The sequence below is a fragment of the Pelecanus crispus genome, chromosome 10, assembly GCF_030463565.1.
Source record: "Pelecanus crispus isolate bPelCri1 chromosome 10, bPelCri1.pri, whole genome shotgun sequence".
In the NCBI taxonomy this organism is placed as follows: Eukaryota; Metazoa; Chordata; class Aves; order Pelecaniformes; family Pelecanidae; genus Pelecanus; species Pelecanus crispus.
This window is the reverse complement of record NC_134652.1, coordinates 6,861,805-6,882,016: the sequence shown is the minus strand read 5'-3', so window position 1 is coordinate 6,882,016 and position 20,212 is coordinate 6,861,805.

Genomic DNA, 20,212 nt, shown 5'->3' with positions numbered 1-20,212 from the left:
GAGAAGTCTAGATCTGAATTTCATGGCTCCAAGCTGTTACCTCTTATATCAAATGCTCATCAGTCCATCTGCATCAAAACTAAAATAACAAATGAAGTAGCCCAAAGGGACAAGCCAACCTTTGCAGACATGTTGTTGTCAAGGTGGAGGTTAATCAGCCTGGGACACTCCAGCTGAATTGCAGTAGTTCAAGCATGGATCCCCTCACTGCATGCATCCTTTGTTTGAGGCTGAAGCTGTGTGGCCATAGAGGATGCAGCCTGTTCTGGATCTGCAGCAGTGGGAGGAGGAAAGCCAATAGCCAAAGTACTAAAGACAATATCTTATGTTGCTCTCAGATGTTGCTATACACCCAGCCCACCAGCCCAATTGGATACCACCAACTGGATGAACACTTCCGGTGACCTTTCAGTTCAAGCCTTTCTTGTTGGCAAACAAGTTGGTCACCTTTGGCAGTCCAGAAATTCCCTTAATATAAACCTGTCTTCATGAAGGAAGAACCAGGAATCTATTAGTTTAATGATACCTGTTAGATGAACACATATTTCAATGTTTAAAATGCGGAGAAGAGGGAGTGTTGTAAAAATTCTTATACACTTACAAATAAATTTAGCATGAACTGAGGTAAGAGCACAACAGTCAGATGATAACTATTTAAATCTTGTATTTTGGGAAGTGATCAAGAGCCAAAATCTATTCCTAAAGTAAATTTATTTCTCCTTGCTCTTTTACCAATTGATAAATCCCAGAGAAAAATACATGCTTTAGTAAAGTTACATTGTACATTTGAATTCAAGAATAGAGACTTTGTAGTATAGCTTTAAATATATACTCGCACGTATGAAAATAGGTTTTAAAGACATATATATTATTGATCTGCTACATATTTGAAAATACATCACTTAACAGTCTACTGGTAGTCAGTCATTGGCTAATGACATATCTGGACCATGGTAAGAAATTCAAGAGCATGAAAAGATTTTGTAAAGTGATGTTATCCACTTAGAGAGACTTTTTAATAGAACTTGATCCAGAGTCTGCCGTATCTGTGGAAAAACTTCACCTCACTTTGAGCGAGCTCTGGATAAATCTTCCAGTGTTCACACAGAAACAAATTGCTTGGATTTGCTCTTGCCTGGAGGACAAGAAGTTAATTAGATTGGGACAACTGGGATTGCCTACAGCCCTTTCCCTGTGTGTCTCTAGATGTGGAAAAAAAAAGTCAAGTACTTTTAGCTTTGCTACCAGGAGCACTTGGTTGGAAGATCTTTCTTTCAGAGTGATAGGCTTGACATCTGTAGAGAGTAAGTATTTTCCTTCCAAACATGTGGTCACAATGATGTTATACATCTGCAAAGCTGCATGTTGATCAAGCCCTGATAATTTGGCAGAGCAATGTTATAAAATGCTGCTCACTCTGTGAAACTGGAATCTGGCACTGGGAACTGACTCATTTATGGTGCCTGGAAAAGTTGCTCGTAAACAAAGAGACTGATTTAAATTGATTTGACTTTTAGAAATATTGGTGTTAAGTCCTCACGGATATCTATGCTTGTGGTTTTTATTGAGAGACAAGAACACAATAACCTCTCTGATGTTAATAGTGTTTTCAAGTCATCCCTAGAATTTTTGAACTGTGATTTTGCTACTTAAATAATTTTCAGAGTCATGACCATATTATTAAACACAACATGGTACAGGGAATTTGAACTATGTAATAAGATTTCCTTAAAATTCAATTCAATGACATAATGTACAGGATGGAAAACATTTTCAAGACATATCTTTCAGGAAAAAAATTGGAACAAACTAGTTGGTTCTTTCCATAAACGAGGAGAAATACAACAGTATACTCATTGTATGTTGTGTCTGTCAGATTTGGCAACGAAAAGGTGGTGTTCTGCCCAGACAGTAGTGATCTTTGAAAGCAAAAAAGCCAAATGAGACTGGGTCCTGAGGAGGTAAACGGGGATGCTGGAAAGGGGGTTGAAGAAAGAGACTTCAGCCTCTTCTTAGGAAGCACGAAAAATTCACTGCACGCAATCTCTGTGAAGATAGCTTTTCTGAGCTGAATTTACCCCAATAAAGCTATGCCAATTTACCTGAACTAACAGTGTGAGCCCATGAAGCTTGTATTGCCTTTCACTGTTAGGCAGTCCCAAATGGGGTGGGAAAGACCTCGTGTCCTCAGGATCAGACTGGACGTACTCCTGCCTTGGAGTTCATGCTGCCACAGCTATCCTGCAGGCATGCTTTGTGCATCCCAGTGGGTTTTTTTTTTAAACATGGATTCACAATGTCAGTCCTCTCACTGAATGGTTTTCAAATGAGGAGGCATCAGTTTAGGGCCATGTCTGCTTAACAGTGTAGGTACCTGGTGACACCTGTGTAAAGCAGTCTGTGCATAATGGGAAGACATGTCAGAAAGGTATGTGTGTCATATTCTTTTGTCATTTGTTCCAATGTTTAATGAATGTCATTATTAAAAAATAGCTACAGTATAAATTCCATGTGCCTCCCAGGCATCAAGTCTTGCTTTGGATTTGTCTGTAACTTAAAAAAATTGTTACATGTTATCTCATAGAATACCAGGTTGGAAGTGACCTCAAGGATCATCTCATCCAACCTTTCCTGACAAAAACACGGTCTAGACAAGATGGCCCAGCACCCTGTCCACCCTGTCAGCACCCAGCACCTGAATCTTAAAAGTGTCCAATGTTGGGGAATCCACCACTTCCCTGGGGAGATTATTCCAATGGCTGATTGTTCTCATTATGAAAAATTTTCCTCTTCTGTCCAATTGGAATCTCCCCAGGGGTAACTTGTACCCATTACCCCTCATCTTTTCCATGTGACTCCTTGTAAAAAGGGAGTCTCCATCTTCTTTGTAACCATACTTTAAATACTGGAACATGGTGATAAGGTCTCCCCTAAGCCTTCTTTTCTCAAGGCTGAACAGACCCCGTTCTCTCAGCCTTTCCTGATATGGCAGGCTTCCTAGTCCTTGATCATCTCTGTGGCCCTTCTCTGTCCACATCTGGCCTGCCCACATCTTTTTTTGTACAGTGGGGACCAAAACTGAACACAGTATTTCAGGTGTGGCCTGACAAGCACTTAGGGTAGGATAATGACTTCTTTATCTCTGCTTGTGATGCCCCTGTTGATAGAACCCAGAATCCTATTGGCTTGCTTTGCTGCAGCAGCACACTATTCATTCATACTGAGCTTGTCCACCAGGACCCCCAGGTCCCTTTCCACAGATCTGCTCCAGAGCTGGGTAGATCCTAGTCCTGGATTATGTTTTCCCAGGTGCAAGACCTTACACTTGTCCTTGTTCTTGTTGGCCTACTCGTCCAGCCTATCCAGGTCTTCCTGCAGGGTGACTCTCCCTTCCGAAGTGTCTACTTCCCCACTCAGTTTGGTATCATCAGAAAACTTCATCAGGCTACACTTGATCCCATCATCCAGACCACTTATGAAGATATTAAATAGCGTTGGGCCCAACATTGATCCCTGTGGGACCCCGCTTGTGAGAGGTTGCCAGTTTGAAAAGGAGCTATTTACCACCACCCTCTGGGTGCAGCCCGGCAGCCAGTTCCCCACTCACCGCACAGACCACTTGTCTAGACCGTAATGCATCAGTTTCTCTAGGAGGAGGCTGTGGGAAACCATATCGAAAGCCTTGGAGAAATCCAGGTAGACAATGTCCACCGCTTGTCCCACATCAACCAAGCAGGTTACGTTGTCGTAGAAGGTTATCAGATTTGTCAAGCATGATTTGCCCTTGATAAATCCATGCTGGCTTTTCCCAATCACATGCTTCATTTGCTTTGTGATAGCCCCCAGGAGGATTTGTTCCATATCTTTCTCAGGGACTGAAGTAAGACTGATGGGCCTATAATTTCCTGGATCCTCCTTTAAGCCCTTCTTGTAGATGGGGGTGACATTAGCCTTCTTCCAGTCTTCTGGGACATCCCCCAGTCTCCACAATTTCTGAAATAATACGGAGAGTGGCCTTGCAACAATGTCAGCCAGATCTCTTAACATCCTCAGGTGGATATTGTCAGGTCCCATCGATTTGTAGGGGTCAAGCTCCTGTAATAGTTCACATCCTGTATTTCAATGTGAAGGTACTTAGGTACCATGAAGAAATTACTCTTGATTTGTCCTGGTTTAAGTGACACAAATATTCCAACCTGCAGTACAGTCATTAGTTTTTATAGCTATCAGTATATCAGTTTTTCAGAACAGAACATAACCAGAAATTTAGCTTTGAACATATCTGATGGAATCACACATGCTAAAAACAGAAATGTGTAGGCTCAGCTCAGTCATGTTCCAAAACATAAACATGTGTTTCAGCTACTGACTGACTTGAGGGCACAATATTGTTTATACGTTGGATTTGGCATTTTTACACTTTCCTCATATCAGCCTGCATTGATTATATAAGAATCATAAAAGGAGTTTCCGTATACTTTGGGGGCAATGATATTAATAGCTATTGTTTCTTTCATTCCAAGTGATTTTGGAATTGTAATTCTGCTGCGTGCATGGTGTTGACATGAAAACAAATAAGCTAATATAGACTCATGAATTTGTTGTCATACATCCCCAATGTACTGCTCATAGAGAATATTAGACTTAACTATAGAACTTTCAGCTGAATAGAAGCATCAATTTTGAATATAACAATTTTAGTTACAGTAATTGCATTATATTTTAAATCTGTTACAACTCTTGTCACATAAGAAAGAGGACTGAATTAGAAAATTTATTTTATTTTGGTGGATAAAACCAGAAAGGCTATTGGAAATTCCTGAGTCAATTATGTGTGCTATTTCTCATTCCCTTGTAGTATTTTTAAATCTATTCAACAATTGGTTTACCTGTTTTGGTTTTTCTCTGTCATTGCAGGCTGATATAAAATCCTTGCTTGTGACTTTTTTTCTGCAATATAACTGAATTTCAGATTATTACCCTTTGTATTCAGACTAAGTGCGTTAGTCAGTATGATGACTGTAGATGAATCCAGATAAACAGATTGCGAGTTTAGACCGTATAGAGTTTATCTAATTTTCATATATGTGAATTTACCTGTGGGGTTTTTTTTGCATGAATACTCTCCTGAGATTGCATCCTATGATACCTAAAATGGGCAAAGCCAAAGTTCTCGATTAAGCTTCAGTAGATCTTTTAAAACTTAGTCCTTTTAATGTCAGAACTCCTGACCTTGAAGCTGTCTGAAATCTGTCAGATTTCTTTTGAATGCCAGAACACTGCAGCGTGCAGACATGACTCAATCTCATCCTTTGGCTAGTTGCTTACAAGTTAGTGCATGCACTAAGGAATAAAAATGCCCAACTCCCAAGCTCTTCATGAGAGAAGCTGTCTCTGTTTTCAAGGAGAGTGCCTGCCTGTGTACCGCATTGAGTTGGCCTCTACTGTTTGAAGTAACTGATCACAAGGTTGTCTTAAAAGTCATAATTAGTTTGGAAGAAGGGTGACCTCTGCCTCCTTGTGTAGATGAAAGCAAGCAGAATGAGGGCCCTCAGGTGTCTTCCCTGTGAAAGCATTTGTAGAGGGGCATGCATGGGATCTAGGCAGGCTTTGACCTTCTGGGACTAACACCAAGACATTACAGCTCTTTCATTTTATAAAATGTCTATTTTCCAGTGCTTGCCAGTGCAGCTTGGAACATTTGCATGAGAGTTGGGGCAAAATGATCTTGTTCTGAGGGACAATACCACATTTTGGCACAAGAGAATAGTCACAGAGCAAATAGTGTCTCCCCTGTCCTTACCCTAGGACAAGGGTGCTCCGAGGTATGGTATGTGGAAACATGCCCATATCATTCAAGTAGAACAGTTGCCAAGAATAAAGATTTGTGGTATTTTTCTATGACTAGTATTGGTAATAGGACAATTCTGCACCGCTTCTTTTTCTTGCTTTGCCTTTTATTTTTCAGAAAAATCATAGAATCATAGAATCATAGAATCATCTAGGTTGGAAAAGACCTTTAAGATCATCCAGTCCAACCATTAACCTACACTACCAAGCCCACTCTAGACTAATCAAGGGTAGACCAGACTAAACCATATCCCGAAGTGCCACATCTACCCGTTTTTTAAACGCCTCCAGGGATGGTGACTCCACCACCCCTCTGGGCAGCCTGTTCCAATGCCTGACCACCCTTTCCGTAAAGAAATTTTTCCTAATTTCCAGTCTAAACCTCCCCTGGCGCAGCTTAAGCCCATTTCCTCTTGTCCTATCGCTAGCTACTTGGGAGAAGAGACCAACACCCACCTCACTACAACCTCCTTTCAGGTAGTTGTAGAGAGCGATAAGGTCTCCCCTCAGCCTCCTCTTTTCCAGGCTAAACAACCCCAGTTCCCTCAGCCGCTCCTCATAAGACTTGTTCTCCAGACCCTTCACCAGCTTCGTTGCCCGCCTCTGAACACGCTCCAGCACCTCAATGTCTTTCTTGTAGTGAGGGGCCCAAAACTGGACACAGTATTCCAGGTGCGGCCTCACCAGCGCCGAGTACAGGGGGACAATCACCTCCCTGCTCCTGCTGGCCACACCATTCCTGATACAAGCCAGGCTGCTGTTGGCCTTCTTGGCCACCTGGGCACACTGCTGGCTCATGTTCAGCCGGCTATCTACTAACACCCCCAGGTCCTTTTCGGCCAGGCAGCTTTCCAGCCACTCCTCCCCAAGCCTGTAGCGTTGCATGGGGTTGTTGTGACCGAAGTGCAGGACCCGGCACTTGGCCTTGTTGAACCTCATACAGTTGGCCACGGCCCATCGATCCAGTCTGTCCAGGTCCCTCTGCAGGGCCATCCTACCCTCGAGCAGATCGACACTCCCACCCAGTTTGGTGTCGTCTGCAAACTTACTGAGGGTGCACTCGATCCCCTCATCCAGATCATTGATAAAGATATTGAACAAGACTGGCCCTAAAACAGAGCCCTGGGGAACACCGCTCGTGACCGGCCGCCAACTGGACTTAACACCATTTATCACTACTCTCTGGGCTCGGCCACCCAACCAGTTCTTTACCCAGCGAAGAGTATGCCTGTCTAAGCCGTGAGCTGCCAGCTTCCCGAGGAGGATATTATGCGAGACGGTGTCAAAAGCTTTGCTAAAGTCGAGGTAGATGACATCCACAGCCTTTCCATCATCTACCAGGCGGGTCACCAGGTCATAGAAGGAGATCAGGTTGGTCAAGCAGGACCTGCCTTTTGTGAACCCATGCTGGCTGGGCCTGATCCCCTGGTTGACCTGTACTTGCCTGTGGAGTTCGCTCAAGATGAACCTCTCCATAATCTTCCCCGGCACCGAGGTCAGGCTGACAGGCCTGTAGTTCCCCGGGTCCTCCTTCCGGCCCTTCTTGTAGATGGGAATGTGCAAGTCTGTGATTGTGTGCTCGCCGTACAAACAAATTCAGCATTCACCTCCATCTATTATGCAAGCATGAGTTAAAATCTACATTCTTAGTCTATCCCAATAGTGATAAACATGTTACAGACCATGGAAATCTCAGCAGTTGCAATTTCTAGTTTCCTTTGCACCCCTGCAGTCTTAACAAATAAATCCTGTCTCAGTTGATCTTCTCAACTCTATAAGCAATTAACTGGCCTTTTAAATGTCAAATCTCTTTAAATCTCTTTCTCCATGTTATAATGTTTACCAGCACCTAAACATTTTCAATGGTTAAAATAAAGGAACCACAATAATTATCTCTTCCTTTTCCTTGCTAGTTGCAGCAGTCACACAATGAGTAGGTTTTACATGCCTGAGTTTGTATGCAAAATTACAAGAATTAGGCTTTCTTGCAAATAAACTAAAGAATGATTTTCCACCCCTCATGTGGAAGGGAGGTGTCTGGAGGGGGAACCAGGAGGCTGCTGTCTGTATATGGCCAGACAGCTCGCTCTACTTCTCTAAACTCTTCTCTTAATAAGGAGTCAGTTTAGAAGCTTATTATTTTTGACCATATGGTACAGGAAACAACCTGAATGATGAAAGACGCGGGGTCACCCTCATTTCACCAGGAGGTTCTGTTGTCTTGTGAAGGCTTTGTCTTTTTGGGCAAAACTTCTCCTTAGTCACTAACGAGGTTCTCACTGCTTCTGATGTCACTGCTCTTTTTGTTATGTCGAAGTATCTCCTGCAAATTAAGTACTTTCCTAATCATCATGCCATATTATTTTTGCTTTCTCTGAAAGTTTATTTTGTTGGGGTTGTTTTTGTTGTTGTTGTTGGGCTTTTTTCCTCCTTTTTCCTGACATGGTATTCAGATAATTGGGCTGTTGGTAGATGTCTGCTATAAAAAAATAATTTAAAATTTATTAAAATTATTTATGTCAGCTGCCTGTGTATGATAATCAAATAGTTCCTGCATTTACATATGAATCTGGGCCTTCATTTACTAGTTGGAGACTTGAGTTGTCAGAGGTGGCTGGAACCATGCTCCCTCCATGCAGGGGATTTTTGCCTGAGATCTGCTCTAGTTGAACCTTCTTCTCAAATTTATCCTTCCTTCAGCTGTGCATGTGGATATAGTACACATCAGGCTTGAACTTTTTAAAATTCTTGTTGTTCAGAAGGGATTCTGCAGGAGCTGTTAAATTTGGGGATATCCAGGAATTATGATGTAAATGTTTCTCCTAGAAGTCTGGGGTTTTTTCCTCATCCTTTGAAATTGGTGCAGAGCTCATAATTGGTTGATTTTCCTTTTAATTATGCTTTTAGCTATTTTTAAACACTCTAAATGTTTTGGGGATTTACAGACTAAGAAAAGATCTCCATTACTAGAAAATTTTAGCTTCATGCAATGCAGCGTGCGAATCATTAGAAGCTAAAAGACTGGGGGTGAGAAGATAGGTGCTGATTTATTATAGCATGAATGGAGCCCAGGGGCACAGGGCTGGCTTCAAAGTAAGAATCAAGATTTGGTATGTTTGGAAGCATAAACTGAGATGTTTCAAAGGTTCAGTCGTGTAACATGCTGTGGGTGTAAAAGGAGGTAATTTCAACAAAAAGAACAGCTTATTCATGATCACAGCCTGGGTTAGTAATGTGGGTACCCTCAAATGTGATAATTTTTTGAAGATCTAGAGTAGTAAATTATTTAAAAATCAATATGAAAGCCATCACAGGTCACTGAAGAGTTAAATCTTCAGGATGGTAGATATGAGGGAAAATAATGCTAAATCTGAGGCAAATAAAATTCCTCTCTAAACCAAAAAGCAATTTAGAAAAATCTAAACAATTTCCATAAGTGGACTAAGACAAATATACCAGTTGAAACACCTGAACAGAGAAAATATGTTAAAATATAGCTTAAACCTTTATTTAGACAGGTAGGTAGGATGTGCAATTGATATATGAATATTTTTTGAGTTTGCAGATAAATCAGATGCAATACCATCTCATTTTATTTAAACTGAGCAGAAAGTGGCCACTTCAGAGTTTGTGACTATGAGCATACATTCAAAAGAAGGTGGATGCTTAAGAAAAAAAAAAAAACAAAGACAACTTAGTAAATTAAATATTTTAATAGTGTAGAACAAAGAGGAAATCCCCCAAAACACTAAGCAATCAGGGAGCAGAGAAGGACATTACTTAAGTGAGGCAAATTATTGATAGGCCAAACTCTGAAAAAGCAAATTTGTAAACTTGGATCCCTTTCTAAGAGCTTAGATGAGTGAAGCAACGTTATATTGCCGAGGAATTACTTTTTTGTCTGCTGAGATACAGAAGTGAGTGCATGACACCATTTTGGGTAGCCCCCAAACTGCAAGTCAGTCATATTTTATGGCCTGGCATGTGGACACATATTGCTTTTCAGGCCGTGGGCTAGTGGAAAAACTGAACTGGATACATTCCCCTTTTTTAAACTTTTTCTAATAAATGGAAAGCTTGTCCTTGGTATGTGGAAGGAAAAAGGTTCGTGTGTTACAGAGAATGTGAACATGGTGAGTGGAAGTGCCACAGAATTTGCCATAACCTGACATTGTTCTTTTCACAGAGTGATTTTTTTTATCAGTTCCTCTGTGCAGAAAAATTATCAATTGCTCAAGGAAAGAACATCCAAATAAATAAAGCCTGCAAAAAAATGACAGAGTAATTTTGTTTCACCATGCTTAAGATTTCCTTGATGTGTTACATTGGGATTACTTCTGTGCTTTTATTGCAGTATGGGCAATTACTGTCATTCTGCCCAGAGTTGTTGCTCTTAATACATCACTTCAGTGGCTAAATTAACAAGTAGTGCTGTAATGGGCATTTCTTTTTGAAAAATAATTTGAGCTCAGCCTAAGATTTAATGAACCATGCGCTAGAACTGTACGTTTATTTTCCTATCTGTTTTCCCCTCCTACACACACTAAGGAAATTATATTTCAAAACCTGAAATTTTAAGTAATTGTGTAATACCATCATTTAGCATTGCAAAATACTCTTGTAATCCTTTGTGATTCTTAAAGCCTAATTAGTGTCTTTCAAACCACAAATGAGGGAAGTTATTAAAATACCTGGTTTAGACTACTCGCATCTTCTGTCTTCGTTATCGGTTCTTTAAGGGGGGAACCTGCACTGGTACAGTCCTTCTGAAGCTCCTACAGGTGGTGACCTTAAAGAAATGGAAGCTAAGGTGGAGGTGTGGGGCATGAAGGTGTCGGTGCACAAAGATCTGTGTGATACTTAAGCAGTGCACTTGAACTCCCTGTGCTTCAATTCTGCATCATTAAGGTGAGAACATGTTACTTTATTTTCCTCTTTTTATGCTGTCTCAACATATGGTTTTAAGCCCTTTGGAGCAAAGGCACACTGTGTGTTTGTTATAATAATTAGAATAATTTGGTTATGATCTCTTCTGCAGTTTGAAGGTTCTACTGTAATTTGAACAGAGAAGTAATATTATTAAATCAGTGGAAATGGCCTGAGATATTCTTTCACAAGTGTTGCCTTGAAGCATGGTTCTTCAAGATAGTTGATGCCACCTGTTTGCACTGGCTTGGGGTTTTCAAAATATCAAACTCATTATCTTGGACTGACTGCTTGTGCGTAGACCCTAGGGTGCAACTACAACCTCAGCAAGCTTGGGTTATGTCTCTCTACTACCAAGCACTCAGAGTGAGTTCTCTGATGGGTTTTTTGGTGTTTGTTGCTTAGTAAATTTTATATTTGTAATTTTTGATGATTAAGTATTTTTACAGTATTCTGCTAAAAGATAATAAAATAAAATACTGCAACAGCAAATGATCCCATTGGGTTCTCTAGTGACCTCTCTCAAACACAGGTTATTATTACCCTTATAGTGAACTGAACCATATCTTCAAGCCTCATATTAAAGTCTTTCGATATTCTGTTGAGGTAACTTTGACTTGACTATAATATGTCTGACTTGTCTATCATCATATACAGCATACTTCATCCACATCTTAAAATTTATAGCCAGTGGATTTTTTTTACCTAATGATGTATGTGCAACATTTATTTAAGCTGCCTTGGATTCTGAGGTGCTATTAGAATCTGAACACATGGTGCATAATAATTTAAAATTTTAAAATTGGTAATGGTAGATTACTAGTGTTCTAGGCAAAATATTAATGAGAGGTTATTTTTTTAATGTACACCTTTTTCTGAATTCATGTTGCTCTCATTTTAGTAATGTAATTTTTAGTAGTTTTTACTTTTAGTAATTTAGTAAAGTAATTTTATCAAAGATTTACAAAAATAAAGAAGTAAAAATTCTTTGAAAAAAACCCTCAAACCCAAAACAAACCCAAACCACTTCTGCTCAGTAATTCCTGAAAGTGAATTTAGACCAAGAAGCTTGAGAGCTAAGAAGGTGTAGTTTGGTTCCTGTGCCTTTGTGTTGATGTTCAGAATGTAGATTAGTGTTTAAACCTTTGTTGTACATCAGAAGCTTTGATATCTGGTGCTCCTTTGATCTGTAGAAAGCTTCTAACTTGAGGATAACTCATGGAGTTGTCTACAAATGTTACGAGATAGACTCTCATGTTCTATTATTTTTTTAATGAGTGCAACCCTCTTCCCCATGCAGGGATCAGGACTCAGTTGTGCTGGATATTGTACAATGCATATTCAAGTTTCTGCTATGATACCATGCTTGGCAAATGCTAAAATACTACTGAGAGGAATATGTATAGTTACAATTTATGGTTTACAGTGAGTCACAAAATTGTCAGTATTAATCAGCTTGAGTTAAGTGCAGACACATGTGTCTTCCTAATGAAGTTGCTCACTTGGTTAACATTCTAACTGCTCTAGTCTTAGATTGGACTAGATTGGTCCTATCTGTTTAAAGAGTTGATGGAAAAGGTATTTTCTTTTCTTTCTTTTTTTTTTTTTTTTTTAAATATGTTTGTCAGGTTTTATAGTGACTCTTCCTTTAATTTAGTAGCTTACTAAGCTGTACAGGACCCTTTCCGAGACACGGCTGTCATGGTTTTTCAAGGATATGTTAAAGAAGACATTGTATCTATTTTTACATTTTATTTTGGCTAAAACCCCAATTTAATCTAGCAGGAGTACATCATTGTTCAGCCAATAAAAACCCCAAGCAATGACTTGTAATGAGAAACAACCTATGTTCTGCATAAATCTTAATTATCCACAAAGCATTATCCATGTAGAATCCACCCCATTGGCACATGTTAGCATTAGATCCCAAAAGCTAAAAGCTGCTTTGCTTTCAAGTCAAACCTATAGGGAGAAGACAATAGGCTTTATACTGTGGTTTCCTTGTGTTATGGATTTTATGATGGGTTTTATACTGTGGACCTTCTTAACTAGACACAGTGTCAAAGTACTTGAGAAATACAGACCTTCAGGAGAGATTGAAGTGTAACTTTTAGCTGCTGTGAGTCAGCTTTCTAAATATGGAGTGTGATTTTGTGGCCCCAAACCACAACACCTATCAAAATGGAATTAAATTTAAATGTACTCAGGAATGACTCTTGCAATGTATTTCTCAGCCCCCTTCTCTCCATCTGTAGCTGGTGGGAGTTGAGCTTACTGAGAATTTTGCTGAGAATGCTTAAGACCTTGCAGATGTTTAAATTTGAATACCATTTTTAATACAATATAAATAAAGTAATTCTGGTTGGCTGTAAAACGTAATATATTTGAAAGCAATGTTGAAAGAGTTGTTTGAGACAAAATGTGGACTTTTTAAATTTCAGCTGCCTTTAAAGTTCTTTAGATGAAATTTCCAAATCTGCAGTTTCTTGCAACTTTTTTAAATAGACTGGGTACAAAGAAATCCTTAATTCTTTTTAAGTCAGTTAAAGAAGTGTTTCAGAGATCACATGTGTAGAAAGCTCATCCTGAAGCTGGAACAAGTTGGTTGGAACTCGTGAGAGGTGGACATGTCTGTACAGGCATGAGTCTGTAGCATTAGCAGCAGCACGGTAGTGCATGCATCCTTTTGAACACTTAGCCTCCAGCTCAACAGGGAGGCAAGAAGTGGATGGATAAGGACAAACTACAAGTGGATCCCCACCTCTGCCTTCGGTGTTTCAGCTAGCACAAGAACAACCTCAGAGCACGCTGTCCCTCTTGGAGGCATCCTCTATGTCCTTCTTTCTCTTGTAGAGCATGCATGTGGATTGGCCTTTTGGCAAATCCAGGCAGGCTTTTGAGAGCTGTTTTGCAGTTCATCTCCTACAATTCATCCCTCCTACTCTTGTGACATCATTCTCTATATCCCTATCCAAATAAGAGAGAATACTTTTATTTTGTTATTTTCACAGTGACAGCAGTAACAGCTTGAGAGATGCTGAACACAAAGACTAGTCTTGCAAGGGAAGGTTTATATAAATGATGGATTGATTGCATGTATTGGCAATAGTAAACACATCACTAATGGGAAGGCATCCTCTTAGGAAAATAATTTTGCAGCACTGTCTGTAATGCAACCAAAATGCTGTAAAGCTTTGCCCTAAGTTAATAATTGGGCATATTGCTGAAGAATGGTGAGCATTTTTAAGGAAGATGGATGTTTGCTGTAAACCAGACATCATTTTATAGCTTGGGAACATGAGCAGTCCCTTAAGTACCTGCTTTGCAAATATGAACCTGGGTCAAGAGGAAAGAAATCAGACTACAGCAAGTGCTGTATAAAGCTGTTGCCCCTGGCATAAAATGCATAAAATGTTACAAACTATATTCAAACAAAATGAGAATACAAGACCTTTTACTTGCCTGAAGTTTGAAAGAAGTCTTTTTTGTTGTTGTTGTTGTTGTCTGATGTCTGGTAGTGTAGGTCTGTAAATGCTTTGAAGTATGCACTGTGCTAACATTTTAAGGTTGTGATGTAATAGGTAAGGTTGCGTCATATCTTCCAAGATTAACCAGTGATTAAAGGTCCCCACACCTAGTCTGTCAAAGTGAATGAAAATTATTCTGTTGAATTCATTGGGCCCATTTTACTCAAGCGTACTCTGAGGGGGAAATTTGATATCTTGCTTCTGTGCTTTATGAGGATATTTCTAATGTTTTAATCAAATCTTTTTAATACATCTAAAAGTCACCCCATTCCATTAGGGTGAGTTACTAGCAAATAGAAACATGACCAAGAAAAAAGTGGATTTACAAATGCATTTAGGGAGAACAATAAAATGTTGATGTTCACAGATCGCTCACAGGGCCAGCCAGAGCAAATGCCTCAGAGCAGCTCATTACGCCACCAGAAATGTCTCTAATAGTGCCTACAACTTTATATTGAAACTTGATTGAATTTATTCCTAAAATGCCTGCCACAGAGAACACAAAGACTTCAATTTCATAAAGAGGTTTTGAAACAACTGCGTTAGAGCAAAACCTAATTGAAGCTGGGAAAATTATGTTGACACCATAGACACCGTAAGTCCCAGCTCTCTCTTCAACCTCCAGGGACCAGATTCAGCTGTGTCATTCAAGCCCCAATAATGTGATAATACAGATAGCAACGAAGGTGCTAGATGGTTGCTTAAAAGCAAGCAGTTAATGAGCTCTTGCTGCAGGGCAAGGAAAGGGCAAGAACCCTACTTAGCCTCCAAAGCAAACTGGGGTGCAGGGGTGAAAGACATGCAAGCCACTGTGCAGTGGCAGAGAGGACTTGGTAAGTTTGGAGCTCTTCCTTCCACACATGCCACTGCCGCATCAGTGGGCAAAGCTGTAGAGCAGGCTGACGCCTGACATTTTTGGTGTGCCAGGGCATGACAGCTGAGCAAACGCGAAGGGGGAAGCGGCTTTTAATGACTTTATTCTTGAAGAACATTTTGAGAGGGCCAGTTTTCAACTTCCCTTCTCTTGGGACAGTGCAACTCAATGTGCTCTCCCCATTTTTGGACCACAAAATCCACATCTGATTTATAATAACTACCTTTTGGCTTATTATGAGAAAAAGATGTAAAGGACCACAGAAGCAAAAGCTACAGAAAAGCATGTGTAGGTCTTAGGAACAGTTTGTTGAAAAATTATTTTCTTTGCCCCGGGGTCTGAAATTATTATCAGGTTTTAGTGGTTAAAACCAATCTCCATTGCAGCACTTTTAATTTGATTTACAAAATGTGGAGGCATAGTTTCATGGCAATAAAGTAATCAATGTATAGTTGTTTCAAATCATGGCATTTTCAAAAGTAATTTTATTTTCTCAGTGTGAGATAATATTATTTAATTGTCTTTTCAAATCACCACCCAGCTCTGTGTCAGGCATGTGGGTGTCAAGATCATTGTTCTCTGTTAAATGTGAGAGATGAAAATACATCTTAGAAATCTTTTTCTACTGTCATTTCTGAAAGTGGCAATGACCAGTGTATGTGGGCTGTATCTCATCATGCTGCCTCAATTCAATGTCATGCTATTGAATGTCACAATGTCACAGTGTTCTCCTTAGCACCTACTCCAGTTTTGGGACTATATTTAATAGAAAGAAGCTATTCTTTTTATTCAAAGACATGTGAGTCTCTTTTCTCTGCTGAGAGACATCAAACGTAGAAGCCCTTTTGTTAATCATGAAGGACATTAAAGGTAGGGTTGTGCAAAAACCAGAATGGCACTTAGTTCCACGCAGGCTGAAGCTGGGACCCTGTATCATTTCAAAGTTTCCACCATTTCCATAATTTCGCTATCATTTCCATGTCACTGCACTATTAGCTTTGCCAAGTGCTATTTGATTAGATTGCAGAAACTAGGGATCAAGTTTCTGGCCCATTGTGGTAGCCTGAATTACAATTAACTATCAAAAGCTCTATTTAATTACAGTTAACATTAGGGCATGATGTTTCTATATACCAAAAAATTTCTGAGCATTTCTATGCTTAAAAGTATACAAATAAAGGCTAAGAAGGAAAGATTTGTGCATGCCTTCCTGTTCATATAGCCTATAATAGGATCAGCAATGCTTTCATTTCCCTCTTTAGAAGGTATCTAAGTTCAGAAACTTGTTCTTTGTTACACCTTTAATATCATTCTTCTGTTCTTAGGTAGCAATTTCATTGACAGGGCTGACTGTCACAATATTCCATACGTTAGTGAAATTATTTTGTCTTAACACAACTAAGCTCTCTGAAATTAAAATGATGGTATGAGACACAATAAGATTAAAACATACAGAAAACACAACTGATGGATAACTACTGCTACAGAAAGAAACCTCCATGGAGCCACCCTTTGACTGCTGATGTCTCCAAATGGTTTTGATTTCCTGCACAGACTTCTACAAAACTATTTAATGAACATGAAAAATGTCTAAAAAGGTTTTAAAAGATTCAAAAGATTTTATGATACTTGATGTGTCAATAAATGTTTCATCAAACCACCATAAAAATATAATTTAAAATACAGCTCAAAGTTCATATTCTATGTTTTGACTTTTTGCCATTTCAATGGTATTTTTTCAACAAACTAAAGGTTAAAGCTCTCATTAAATTTGAATTCCGTAACAGGACCTTAATCATAGGCTGCTACTTTGGTACTGCAGTATAAATAATCACCACTGTGATGAATTTCACATTGCTGCTCGCTGAATGCTGCAGTTACTTATTCCTGCTAACTTGTTCTTATTATATCCTACTAACTTATTGTCATATTCTGGTGTGATCTAAGCACAAGTCCCATCAGTCTTGTATTTCACAGGGATGTCTGAGGGCCATATAAATCTTTTTTTGATATGTTAAACTGGAGTTTAGGTGGCCTCCAGCATGTATATTTTTGATCTATGGGCAACCATAGATCTCATTAAAGATGAAGCACATACTAGGTATCTTTCACTTACACTAAAGTAAGCACCAATTAAATAGGTAATTCCCTAGTGAAAGATGAAAATGGCCAAGGACTTGTCATCATGTAAATGCTGGGATTAGAATTTAATAGTTTGCAATCTTCTCTTTCCTTCCCACCCCCCACCTTCACCCCTCAGTGGAACAGGTTTTAGTCGTAAACAGAGAAAAATCAGAGAAGCAAAAATACAAGTGGAAAGCAACCAAAGGAATAATGAGCCACTCAATTTTTATCATGGCCTTAGGAGAAAATTAACAGATGGAACTTCTTTTTTAGAGAATTTTTGGAAGAAAAGTATGGTTGGAATCATAAACAAGAAAACTGACTTATGTTTCCTGGAGCTCCTATATTCAGCAAAATAAGTGTTTGTATTCATAGATTTTTAAGTCAACTGAAAGGGATCAGATAAATATAATTTGCTTTAACAAAATATTTTCCAAACAAAACCAACTCGCACAGATTGCTTATAACGCAACTAAGCCCTTGAGCTGAAATGTGTCTCCTCTTAGTGTGAAATTGCAGGCTCACTGAAACAAACCCAGCTTTATCAATTTTTTTTATCTTGGATTAATGTTTTAGTTCAACAGTTATCTCCCAGTGAGCAGGCCTTTCTGTATTTATTGTGTAAAATAGAAATTTGAATTATTAACAGATGGTGGTAAGATGAAGGGTTTGTTTCATTTGCTTTGTACTTCAGTTCCCTAAAGACATTTATTTTAGGGTCAGGAACCTTCTTGATATGACTAGTATGTGACCGTATTATGTGACTATGTGCTCTTTATTATCTCTCAAGACAGGAGAAAATCTGTTCTAAATTTCCCGTTTGCAGGAATAGTGCTTGTTCTTTCACACTGATTTATTTTTAAGTTTACTTACTGTGATTGTCTCAAACCAGACTCTTATCTCACAGGCAAAAAGGAGTAAAATTTTATGCTCAGGGAGTTTGACTTTTGCAGTCTGTCTTAGTATGTTTGTTATACGGATGGTATAAGGGCCACAGACACCCCTTATTGTCCATTCCCTCATTTCTAAGTGCTTCAGTTAGTGTTGTGATAGTATGGACAGTTTCGTTTCTTAGAAACTCTAACTACATACTTTTTATACAAAGACACTTAGTTTTCAGAATACTGATTGTTGGGTGCTACTTTATACATGGTTCTCTAAACAGGAAGCTGTCATGCTCGCCCTAAAGTGGGACCTAATTTTTGCTTTAGATTTACTTCAGTATCAAAAAAATTATGTCCTTCAATATTAAGAAGATAAAGGAAAAAGCTGCACCTAATATTTCCTGGTTTTAATCTGTAAGAGGCCAATGATAGCAAATAATAGGCTAATAATAATAATTATAGGTAAATTTAGTGGTCAGTAGATTTATACGTTGCTTGCAATTGTTGTTGCTTCACTCTGTTTGTATCGACCTCAGCTGTAATGGGTCACTTTTATATGCAGAGAGCAATATGCACAATGTAATGATTATTGCTGCTAACAGGATTCAAACAACAAAAAAAAGGAGAAGATAACAGACATACTGAGGTCAATGGGAAGACTAAAAGGGGATTCGGATTTTTTCTAAATTAAAAACAATTGGTGAGTGTTAGGCAGTAGTTACCAAATGCCACAGCAGCACCTGTTAAACAGGTAGATAGGGCAACATTACCGAGATATTTTTATATAGAACTTTTGTTGCTATTTTATATTGGAAAAATTTGTTTCAGCTGAATTCAGTTATGTTACCTTTCCAAATACAAAAGGGTGTGAGTCTTTGTGATATATCATATGTGCTAGTGCTGATTATGGCTACTTGGTCGACTGAGTTTGATTGGTTTCTTCAGAAAAACTGGTTTCATTTTGTTTGTTTCTTTTTAACCAGTTAGCAAAGGATCACCAGATCAGGTACCCCAAATTAATGAAACAATCAGAAAGAAAGAATTCTGTAGCACACTCTTCCTTGAATAATCAGATAGCTTAGCATTACAGAGAATTTATACTTTACTGCTACTTGTTATTTTAATTATTTTTATGAAGCAGTTTAATGGTGCTCAGTCTTTGTCAGGATGAACAGATCAAAACAAAGACAAGACTGGACTTGCATTGGACAAGACAGTAGACAACACTTGTGTCACTTTTTAATCATATTTGCTGTTATTTCCATAGGAAAAGATGCCTTTGTGCCTCAGAAGCCCTTTTCCTCTTTGTTCCCATGGAACTTCTCTGCCCTTTGCATCTTGTAGGTGCTACTCAGAACAGCTCTGTGGTACTCTGACAATGCTTTGGTGAATTTAATTTGTTGTTTGCATATCTTGCCACCATTGCTCTTTCAGTGATGGTTCTGTATGCCAGAAAGTGGACACGTGATTTCTAAGACAACTCTACTAATGTGTCTGATGATTGATATTGTAGTCGTTTGCAGCTCCAAATAAAACAAGCAGGCATCAGAGTTTGCAGCTACGCAGTTATCTACCTGGTATTAAATAAAAGAGAAAGTAGGAGGCCAGATTCCTCTGTGGTATGACTCTGATCATATCAGTTGCGCTGACAGAAGAGACAGATATTTTGAGTGATTTTTGTGGAGAGTATGGGAGCAGCTTGCTGAACGCAGTGAAATCAATGCAGTATTCCCAGCCATTTCAGCGCAGCTAGATTTCTCCTGAAGTTTCTGATCCCTCAACCTTCAACTGCTTTCTCAGTCAATGTGAAAAGAAGGCAACTGGGATGTCCGGAACAAGATAAAATATTATGAGGCTGATCGTAAGTGATGCTGACCCTGTGTTGGGCAAGTGGAGCTATTGTTTGTGCTTGTGGGAGCTATGGATATGTGTGACATTATCAAGTTAAAGTCTTTCCCTGGAGAGAGCTGTGGTTTGGCACTGAGAGATTTTATGGGGGTTAGAGGCAAAATAAAGTGTCACAGTAC